Source organism: Pinus tabuliformis, chromosome 6 (genome assembly GCF_031772625.1).
Source record: "Pinus tabuliformis cultivar Carrire ecotype Pingquan chromosome 6, CPIR1, whole genome shotgun sequence".
In the NCBI taxonomy this organism is placed as follows: domain Eukaryota; kingdom Viridiplantae; phylum Streptophyta; class Pinopsida; order Pinales; family Pinaceae; genus Pinus; species Pinus tabuliformis.
This window is the reverse complement of record NC_142292.1, coordinates 1829286729-1829298731: the sequence shown is the minus strand read 5'-3', so window position 1 is coordinate 1829298731 and position 12003 is coordinate 1829286729.

The following is a 12003-nucleotide window of genomic DNA, read 5'->3' as shown; positions in this document are numbered from 1 at the left end:
GTGCTTCAACAAGATGAATATCAATTTTGACTTTCACAAGAATTAAGGAAAACAACTTCTTTTTCACTATTTCCTTGCAAAAGTAGATGATCATTTCCATAAGATGGTTCACTGCTTAAGTTTTTTGTACATGCAATTTTAGAATTCTGACTTGGACCAATTTCTTCTTGACTGTTAGGATGCAGATCTGTTTCATCTTCAAGTAAAGAAGGAGTTGATGTGTGTTGTGAATGATCCTTTGTATCAAAGTAGCTAATCTCTATTATTTTCTGTTGGGAAGAAAATTTCTTCTTGACTGTTAGGATGCAGATCTGTTTCATCTTCAAGTAAAGAAGGAGTTGATGTGTGATGTGAATGATCCTTTGTATCAAAGTAGCTAATCTCTATTATTTTCTGTTGGGAAGAAAATTCATAAAGGGCCTCTATGATCTCATAATCTAGACATTCTTCATCACCAAAAGTCTCTTCAAGGTATTGAATGAAGTTTTCACAGGATTCACAACAATCTTCGAACAACAAGAATGAATGATAAGATTTTCCATAAAACTCAAAGAATGTTGTATGAAATTCTTTAAGAGAGAATAATCTACCTGGCTTCAATCCATCATACCATGCTCTTGATTTTCCTTTTAGGGTATCCATAAACATTTTCATCAAACAATCCTCATGAAACCTGATCCTGAGCTTATGTATATGCCAACGAAATTTTATAAGATGCAGAATAGCCTCATCCTCGTTTCCATCTATGAATTTGGGACAATTAGTTTTCCAATCTATGCAAAGAATTCGATTGGAAAACTAGGAATGTGAGCACGATTCATAGGAGCATACCTTAGAGAAATTGAATCCGTCTTGAAAAAAGTTAAGTCACCAAGAAGTTCTTCAAACTACTAGTTTTTGAATAATGGAGTCGCCATGAAAATTCTAAACCTTTGGATCCTTCGACACTAGAGTTTCCAGGTGAATTATTTCAACCTTCATATGTGTTTGACCATTTTCCACTATCAACAAATCAAATCTGATCCTTGTCATTCTTTCCTAGGGAAGATATGATCTTACGTTCCCTGGCAACGATGCCAAAATGTTATCCTCCAAAATATCCCAAGGCTGAGAAATGAGATCAATGGAGGTAACCTCAAACCACTTAGGGTTTAGCAGCTAGCCCTGCTAAACCAGAGAGGGATCTACCTATAAATATCATAGCCAAATATGACTGGAGTAGGTAAAGATATTAGGTTAGGTATGTTCAGCTCTAGGGCTTTTCTGGATCAGGGGTGAAAATTAGGGAGCTCAGTCAAAAGATCAAAGGTTTTCGTTGCAAGAGATATAAAGGAGTAGGGTAGGTGTGCCTTTGTGATACTTTGGGGTTTTTTCGATGTAGTGTAGGGTGGCAAAGAAAATATTCAAAATGAGCATGACAAGCATGAGTTAATTTATTAGAAGATAGGTAACATAAACATGAAATTCCTAACAAAGCAAAGCTTAAACTTAAGAATTATGTTCAAAACCTCTTAGGAAAATCACTGAAAGCATAGATATGGAAAGAAGATGAAATTATCATTCATATAAAACTATAACAGAGAGAAAACATTATCACAAACTCACAACACAAGAATTCCTGAATAATAGCTACAACTGACCTTTGATTTCCTATAAAAAAAGATAATTGAATACAAGCTCCAAATGTTCTACTCACTGGTGTCCAACCCTTTCTCTAGCTTAGATTGGGTTACATATATATCAAAAAACCATCTTCCCCACTCTCAAGGGTCGAATCCAAAATTCAAAGAACTGCTTACAAGAATATCTCCAACCATAACTAAGACTAGTGAGGTTAGAAACCAACTCCCAATTTGGTGGAAAACTATTTCATTTGATGATAAGAACCTATACAAGGATGAATCTACTTAATTTTTACTTTGAAAAACATAACTACACCTCAATTCATCATCAAAAACCCTAAAATAACAAATTACATCATCAAAAGTCAAACTTGACTGAGCAAACTGAGAAAAATGTGTTCTAGGCAAAAATGTAGCGAATTTCCTGAAAATGCAGCGTGCCCGGAGAAAACGTAGCATGTTGCTTATAAGTGAATTTTGGAGGGGTTCCTGAGCTCTAACTCAAGATATGAAAAATGGTGGAGAAATATTTGCCTGTCCACTACACCATAGAATCTTCAAACACTAAAAAAGACTACTTCTAGACCTCCAAAAACCATTTCTCCCACAACTACTCCAAAAATGTAGCATACCTCTGAAAAACATGGAAGAAAGGTGTTTTTTGGTACTTTTTTTACTTTTTGACCTAGTAAAAGCTGCTGACATGGATCTCCAGTTACATAGATTTAATGTGAATATCATAAGGAATCCAAAAATGTAAGCTTTTCATCATTTGGAGGTCTCGAGCAAAAACATAGCGTGGGAGACGCTACCTTTTCTGCCCAAAAACTGTGTAAAATTTCCAAAAAGCCCAAAATCTTCAAAAAGGTCCAAAATATGTTCTAAGTGTTTGAAATTCATTCCTTGGAGCTAGGTGATGATTCTTCAAGCTATGAGTGAAGCCTCGTCCAACAACTCAAGCTTGTCCCTTCCCACCTGGGCCCGGGGTCAAATCTAGTTGTTAGGAGTCCTTTTAACCGTTGCCCAGTCAAATATAGCTATTGGAAGGACCTTCCTTCCCTATTTAACTGATCGCTCAGATTTTTTCCTCAACTTGTCCTGACGATGAACCACACTAGTTGATTCGAAATGCGTCAACACATGATTCTCTATGTGATTTTGTCGAAATTATTCTCACAATCAACTCAAGCTTGTCTCCCTTGTTTTGTTGAATTAGGGTTTCCCTTAGTTTTCTCTTCAAGTTTTTGAATTCTGATTTGGGAAACAATGTATCTAGTATAATAATGACTATCCATGTGCCTTTGCAAATTGGTGGCCCTTTTGGCCCTTTTAAGAAGTTTCTCCAAGTGATCATTAACCTTTTCTAACAAGTATACCTTATTTTCCTGAAAATCTGCCTCAAAATACTTGGTAAAACTTGGTTGCTTCATTGGAGAAGATGGTTCAATGATGTGCTCTTTTTTCATCCTCAATCCTCTTGTATTAGGATTGCTAGGCTTGAGCTAAAAACCCATGGCCTCAACCTCTTCTATATGTATGACTGTTTTACCCCTGGCATCACCTTTTTTGTCTCTATTTTAGGTTTGTTAAGCAAGAATTTCTTGACCTTGAGTTGTTTGTTCTCCTGCTAAATGAAGAAATTCACAAATTCAACCTTTGACAACTTATCTCTTAACTCTCTAATATTAGCCTCTTTCTCTTGAAGATTTTTCTCCAAATATTTGGTCTCTTCATGCATCTCCAAGTCTACCATGTTAGTGTCAAAATGATCTTATGTATCTTCAACCGATGGTGTCTCATGTTGCTATGATGATGTAGGCTTGGCCCTTTCAACAATGTCTGGAGCAAACACAAGATTTTTCCCTCTTATGTGGGTCTGAGTGATTTACGTCCTAGGTGTCCTCTTCACTGAAACTCTGCTAGATGAGGCAACCTCAATTGATTTGGATGATGTTGGTGGTGCACTATGGCTAGTAGGCTGACAAGTAGAAGGCAAAAATATTGTAGACTGCATGAAGGATTCCCAAGAGATGTTCTTTTGTTCAAGCTGGTGTAGGACAATGATTTTAATTAAAGCATGGTGGTAGAGACTAGCTTGGTGATCACCCTTTCTATTTTTCACTTTCTTTGCCATCTTAACTAAATTTCTGTAGAGGTAGTGAGGTAGGTTGAGAGGCTTTACATCAGTGAAGTGCATCAAAAATCTGATATGATACTTATAAATTGTTGAAAACCTTCCCTCACATGTAAAATATTTCATAATGAACTTCATTAATGGAGGAAAATTTTCAAGTAATAGTCCAAAAGGAAAAACACTCTTGGAAGCCTCTTTATACTAAATTTTTGTGAAAGCTTTATAGTTTATAACATCTAAATATAAGTGTTTGAACCATTTTTTTCCACTATTTGGTATCCCTGTAGTTGTAGCTATGGCCTCAGTTGAAATGATGAAGTTGAACCCTGAAATGTTGACCTTATCAATCCATATGTTTATGGAAAAAGGACTGGTTAACTTGGCATTATATTTTCGAATGATCTTCCATGTTTGTTTGTAGGATTTTGAGATGCAAAAGTAGAGTGGAGAGTGCATGAACATGAAGAACAAGACAAGCTGCTCTAAACCATCCAGAGACCATACAAGCATTCACCTACTATGGCTTGTATAATTTTTTCACTATTCCGAGCATGAAGGCCCAACTAGACTTGCTAGAGTGGATGGTGGGCAAGTGGAATGTACAAGAAGAATGCTTCATAATTGGAGACCATAGGCTCATCATTGATGTTGACAACATTTAATTCTTATCTCGGATTCCATGTTGGTTTGTGTTTTATTCTTTCCACAACTAGCCTGTGTAGTGAACCGGGGGGTTAGAGGGGGGGGGGGGGGGGGGGGTGGAGCCCCCCCTTCATTGCGTTGATTACACACTGTGGGGGGGGGGGGGGGGGGTCACAGGGAGCTTTTAGGGGGTTAGGTAACCCCCCTCTATGGGGTCCGGGGCAGCGCTTTGGGAATTTTTTTTTTTGGACCCTATATTAGGTTGGGCGGACCTACCTATGGTTTTCGGTCCATGGTTTTGGACGTAATGGTTTTCAGTCCATGGTTTTGGACTCGATGGTTTTCGGTCCATGGTATTGGATGTTTCAGAATGTATAAATATGTATTGTAACATTGAAAGGAATATAATGAAAAATCAAGCTGGTAGTCCCGGTTTTGGGATCCAGGGGAAAATCTCTGTGTATATGTGTTTTATGTGTTATGTTCTTGCATTGTTTATTTTTCTGTTCTTAGAATTCGTATGCAGGTAATTTATGTACAGGGTTAAAACCTACATTTGGTATAAGAGCCGTTTTGGCTTCAAGGGGACGCCTTTGTTGCTGAGGGGTTTCGCTCGGGCCTGTGGTAGACCCTATTCAGTGGGAGATCTACGAGATCGATTCTAGTGGTAAAAAAAGATGGAGAGTAGTGGAAAGATAGAGATGGAGAAATTTAATGGTTAGAGTTTTTAATTGTGGCAACTCAAGATGGAGGATCTGTTGGTGGATAAAGATCAGTGGATCGCAGTAGATCCAGGCACTAAACCAACGGGAGTGATTGATGAAGAATGGGAGAAGTTGGATCAGAAGGCAAAGAGCACAATACAATTGTGTGTCTTAGATTTATTATTGCTGAATGTATCAGGGGAAGCTATGGTGAAGGCTTTATGGGACAAGTTAGGGAATTTGTACCAATCTAAGTCTCTGGTGAATAAAATGTTCTTGCGAAAAAAGTTGTATAACCTAAGGATGAAAGATGGAGACTCAATGACAGAGCATCTAAATGCGTTTAATATTGTGGTAAGTCAGTTATCGTCGATTGATATCAAAATTTCAGATGAAGATAAGTGCATTAGTTTGTTGTGTTCTCTACCAAATTTGTGGGATAATCTAGTTATTGCAATAGGTAGCAATGCAACTGCCTTGCAGTTTGATGAAATTGTCTCATCCTTGCTGATGGAGGAGATGAGATGGAAAAATATGGAGAGCATGAATGGTTATGACTTGTCTGTACGAGGATGGTCCAAGAATAGAAACAAAAATAAGTCATTGAGTGGGATATCTAAATCTATAGGGATATCTAAATCTCCAAGAAAACCTGTAAAGGTGGTGTGCTGGAAATGCAGAAAGGAAGGGCACTACAAAAGGGACTGTAAATCTAAAGCTCTTGACAAAGGAAAGGGATATGATGATGCTCCTTTTGTAGAAGCAAAAATCACCTCCGATGAAGGTGGGGATGTGTACTTGGCTTCTTCAAGTACACATGTATATTATGAGGCATGGTTGATTGACTCAAGTGCATCCTTTCACTTCACTCCCCATAGAGAGTAGTTCTGTGAGTATGATAAATATGATGGTGGTGATGTCTTCTTAGGGGATGATAGGAAGGCTAGAATCATTGGTCACAAAATATTAAAGTTGAAGTTGCAAGGTGGAAGGGTTAGAACACTTCCAGGTGTTCTACATATTCCTGCATTTTCCAGAAATCTAATTTCTGTAAGCAAACTGGATGATGCGGGTGTAAAAACAGTGTTCGAGAAGGATACCTACAAGATGGTTCAGGAAGCGCTGGTATTGATGCGGTGATTTCAGACTGGAACTCTGTACAAGCTACAAGGTAACACTCTTGTTGATGGGGGCAACAGTTCTGTGGTTCCTGAAAGTGGAGCAGAAAATCTAGTGGTCTCTGGAGAGAAGACCATGTTGTGGCATCAAAGGCTTGGACATATTGGAGAGAAGGGCCTTCGAATACTTCATGGTAAAGGTATGGTAGAAGGTATTATTAATAGCTCTCTGGATTTTGATTTCTGTGAAAATTGTGTATATGGGAAGCAGAATCGGGTGAGTTTCCCCTCTGGTGGTAAGAGGACGAAACAAATATTAGAGCTTATGCACAGTGATGTGTTTGGACCTGTGAAGGTTTCATCACTGGGTAAGTCTGTGTACTATGTATCATTTATAGATGACTTCTCAAGGAATATATGGATATATTTCCTTAAGAAGAAATCGGAAGTCTTTAACAAGTTTAAATAATTTAAGGCTCTGGTGGAAAACTAGACAGAGAAGAAGATAAAGGTGCTGAGGACAAATAACGGTGGAGAGTTTTGTAGTAAGGAATTTGAAGAATTCTATAAGAAGTGTGGTATAGCATAGAATAAGACTACTCCATATACACCTCAGCAAAATGGAGTTGTAGAAACAATGAACAGGACATTGATGGAAAGGGCAAGAAGCATGCTCAGTGGTGTCGGGTTAGGACAGGAATTCTGGGTAGAGGCGGTGGAGACAACATGTTACCTAGTCAACAGATCACCTTCATCAGCATTAGAGGATAAGACTCCACAAGAGGTATGGACTGGTAAGAAACCCTCTCTTTCACATCTGAGGGTATTTGGATGTGATGCATATGTACATGTTCCAAAGGAGAAACAAACCAAGTTGGATAGTAAATCTGAAAAATGCATCTTTATTGGGTATAAAGATGGTTTAAAGGGTTATAGGCTTTGGAAACCAATAACAAGGAAGGTTGTGTACATCTGAGATGTGGTGTTTAGAGAGGTGAAAGATGTTATTAAACATGAAGTCTAACCAAAGGAATGTGAGAAGATAGAGTTTGAGGTAAAGGAGGAAGAATCAAAATCTACAACAGAGGAGGAATCAGAATATGAAGAGCCACAAACTCCGGGTGTATGAAGATCAGTTCAAGAAAGAAGGTAGCCAGAAAGGTATAGTCCATCTAATTTTTGTTAAAATCTTGCTTTATCTATTATTGATGATGATCCCAGAACTATTAAGGAAGCAGTAGATTCAGAGGATGGAAAACTACAGAAAGAAGCCATGGTTGATGAAATGGCATCTTTGTACAAAAATGAGGCTTGGGATCTGGTGGAGTTTCCGGCTGGAAGGAAACCCATTGGCAGCAAATGGGTCTTCAAGAAGAAGACAAATGCAGAAGGAAAGGTGTAGAAATACAAAGCTCGGTTGGTAGCAAAAGGTTATTCACAGGTGCCAAGAATCGATTGTGGTCATATTTTTTCTCCTGTTGCCAAGGTAACTTCTATTAGATTACTTTTATCTGTTGTTGTTACTTTTGATTTTGAGGTAGAACAGATGGATGTGAAGATAGAATTTCTTCACGGGGATTTGGAAGAGGAGATCTACATGAAGCAACCTGAAGGTTTTGTGATGAAGGGTAAGAAAAAACTAGTATGCAAGTTAAAGAAGTCTCTATATGGGTTAAAACAGTCACCAAGAATGTGGTATCAGAAATTTGATACATTTATACGGGGACTTGGACTCACCAGAAGCAAAGTAGATCATTGTGTGTATTTTATATTAATTGGTGACTGTGTTATTTATCTGGTCTTGTATGTGGATGATAAGTTGCTGGTTGGAAATGATAGAAATTATCTAGGATTTGAAGACCCATTGTCCTCCAAATTCGACATGAAATATCTTGGTGTTGCGAACTATATTTTGGGCATGGAAATTAAAAGAGATCAGACAAAGAAGAAGCTCTGGTTAAACCAAAGGAAGTATGTCGAGACAATATTGTATAGGTTTAATATGTAGGATAGTAAACCAGTGAAGGTTCCTATTCCTGTAGGTGTAAAGTTATTTGTTGAACAGTTTCCCAAGACACAAGAAGAGGAAGAGGACATGTCCCATGTTCCATATGAAAGTGCAGTTGATAGCCTAATGTATGCAATGGTTTGTCCTAGACCAGACATTGCACATGCAATGGGAGTATTGAGCAGGTTTATGTCAAAACCAAGGAAGGAGCATTGGACAACAGTGAAGCGGGTTTTCAGGTATTTGCATGGCACTAGTGATTATGGTTAGTGCTACCAAGGAAGACAAGGATTGGACAAAGTGTTAGATATTCATGGCTTTGTTGATGCAGACAGGGCTGAAGATCTGGATCAGAGAAGAGCTACAAGTGGGTATGTATTTAACCTATTTGGAGGTGCAGCCAGTTGGATGAGTAAGAAACAATCTGTAGTGGCACTATCAACTACAGAGGCAAAATACATGGCATCCACTCATGCAAGCAAGGAAGCAGTTTGGTTGCAGAGATTATGCTCAAGTATGGGGTTAGTACATGAGCTATAAGGATAGACTGTCACAGCCAAAGTGCAATTTTCTTCGCAAAGAAGAATCACATTGATGTTCAGTATTACTTTGTGAGGGATATGATAGAAGACAAAAAGGTGTTGCTGGTAAAGGTGGACACTTTGAAGAATACTGCAGATGCATTGACAAAATTTGTGAGCTCTGAGAAGTTCTCTTGGTGTAGAGAAGCAATGGGCACTTCAGGGCTGGATAAATGACTAAGCTCTCTTGTGGCCCCCTGTGGAAAGAAAACAACAAGTGGGAAAATGTTGGGTTGTGTAATATTCTTTCCACGACTAGCCTATGTAGTGAACCAGGGGGTTAGAGATGGGGGGCAGAGCCCCCCCTTCGTTGCACCGATTGCGCAGTGGGGGGGTCACAGGGGAAGCGGTAGCACCCCCTGTCAAGGGGGTTTGAGGGGGGAGGGTAGCCCCCCTCTACAGGGTCTAGGGCAGTGCCCTGGGAAAATTTTATTTGGACCCTATATGAGGTTGGGCGAACCTACCTATGGTTTTTGGTCCATGGTTTTGGACGCGATGGTTTTTGGTCCATGGTTTTGGACTCGATGGTTTTCAGTTCATGGTATTGGATGCTTCAGCATGTATAAATTTTGGCATGTATAAATATGTATTGTAACATTGAAAGGAATATAATGAAAAATCAAGCTGGTAGTCCCGGTTTTGGGATCCATGGGAAAGTCTCTGTGTATATGTGTTTTATGTGTTATGATATCGCATTGTTTATTTTTCTGTTCTTAGAATTTGTATGCAGGTAATTTCTGTACAGGGTTAAAACCTACATTCCACGCCATGGGTTGGAAATTTATTTTTATAGACATGGGAGACGTAGAAAAATAAATGCCACCTATCTGATACAACATTGCACTCTAAGAGTTGCTCTCAAAGATGGGAGAATTGACATTAAAACCATATCGAGGATTCCTTTTAAAGATATTGGGTTCATTGTAGCATGGATCCAAGTGTATATTGGTGGCCACCCACCTATTCCACTTGAAACCCCAACACTTTCTCTTTCAGTTTTTCAGGTTCCTTAATTGTAGCACAGTTTACTATTTTTTGGCAGTTTTTTGGGTCCTAAACTTCACGAGTCGGTTTGAGGCCCTAAACGAAGTTTTTGGGAAAAACGAGAAAACATGATGCTTTAATAGAATTTGCATTCAAAATTTATATTCCTCGGATATATATTTCTAACAAGCTATTGTGAAAGTCAAATGAAGTTCGTATGCCAAAGTTATGACCCTCAAAAGTTGATGTACCAATTTACCCAAACATGGCCCATATTTTTGGTGCTTCATCTCCTAGGGTTAGGTTTTTTGATGTTTAGGTTTTTCCATTATTTCTCAATAATAAATAGGCCTTCAAGCCTCATTATAACATAGTTCATAGGAATGTAGCCACCACATCTCTCCTCAGAGATAAGCTATCATCGCCCGAGCTAGTTTTATTTCCTTTCTATTTGTAAGCATATTTCAGTATTTGACATTAATGAAATGAAGTTTGTTTTTGCTGCATATCTATATATATGGTTATATCTATAATTTTTTTTGTTTCTATTTAAGTTTGGATCAATGGTATTAGAGTGGTCTTTTCTTTTTCTGTTTTTCTTTGCATGTCCCCAATGAGTTTAGGATACAAGGAGTTAGAGATAGAACTAATTGAACATTTGCAAGACCAGCCTTGCAAATCCTGATGACCTCCCATGGAAATAGAGAAGAAATATGAGGGGGAAGGAGATCCTTTCAAAATATTACTCGAAGAAGCACTCGAGTGGTAGAGGAATGTGATGATGGAAAACTTCACCCAAATCCTTCAGTAACTACCCAAAGGCAACACATCTCCTTCCAGTAGCTACTCTGGAAGCCCAACACCCTTTAAGGTACAAGTTAACTTTGACATCACCATATTTGAAGGTTAGATAGATGTGTACGCTGTAGATAAATGGTTAAATCTACCAAAAGGATATTTTTCTGTTCATGATTTTTCCATCTGGGAAAATATTACTTTTGCACTTCTAAAATCCACCCCCACGTTAAGGACTGGTGGGAAACCTACTATGAGAAGAAGGATGAAACCTACTATGAGAAGAAGGAGAAGTACTACCCTGTCATGAGCTATGAGGATAAATACATAAAGTGGACTATGTTACCACAGGGAAGGGACCAAGACATACTGGAGTTTACCAATGTTTTTCATACCCTCCCCACAAAGTTGGTATCAAGGATTTTGAGCAACATTTGGTACTCAAGTACCATAGCTACCTACATAGGACATCTAGAACGTGATGGAGGTCATAGACATCTCCTCACTTGGTACGACGTACCGATATGCTATCAATATTAAGCAGAAGTTTAAACATAATAAGCGAGACTTTGGGTCTACGAATATGAAGTAAGGGAAAGATGCCCCAAAACCATAGAGAAAAGGACAAAGTCAAGGCAAGGTGACCCTGGATAACCCACTGAAGTTAGAAGTAAAGAGAAACACCACAAAGACAAAGAAGGACATGGGAAATTGGTGTGAGTTCCATAAGAGCTCCACTCACAATGCAAGTGAATGTTAGGCCAAGAAGTCACTGGTGGTCGAGTTGAAGGCTTTTGAATCAGACACATGTTCTAACTCTGAGTCAGAACTTGACAAGGGGAATGAAAAAGGGAAGCAGATCATTGATGTAGAGCCTAGTGCCACCATCAGCACCACCAAGATCCAGAAGAATGATCATGAAGATCCAGAGGAGGGGGAACACCTCTTCCACTCACAGTTCATTTTCGATAATGGAGCCAAAAGAACCTCATTTCAGTAGAGGTCATGAAGTGGATGGGCCTACTAACTACAACACATCAACAGTCTTACACCATTGGGTGGCTTCACCAAGGACAAGATCTTTGCACCAACCAGTAGTTTTGCCTTTTCTACAACATCAAACCCTTCATAGATGAGGTACTATGTGATGTTACCCCTCTTGAAGTTTGTGATGTATTATTAGGACAACTATACTTGTGGAAGAGTCATGTTGTATATGATTCTAGACCTCGCTCTAGGATTATTAATATAGGAAATCGGTTTTATAGGATATCGAAGGTAGCCCCTCTTACCATCATCTCTTTGATTAGTGGAATGAAATGCAATAAGATCATTTCACAAACTAGGAAATTTATTTTCCTTATGATTTTCCCTTAGGACAAGAATAATATTGTGTCCATGACTTCCAAACAAGG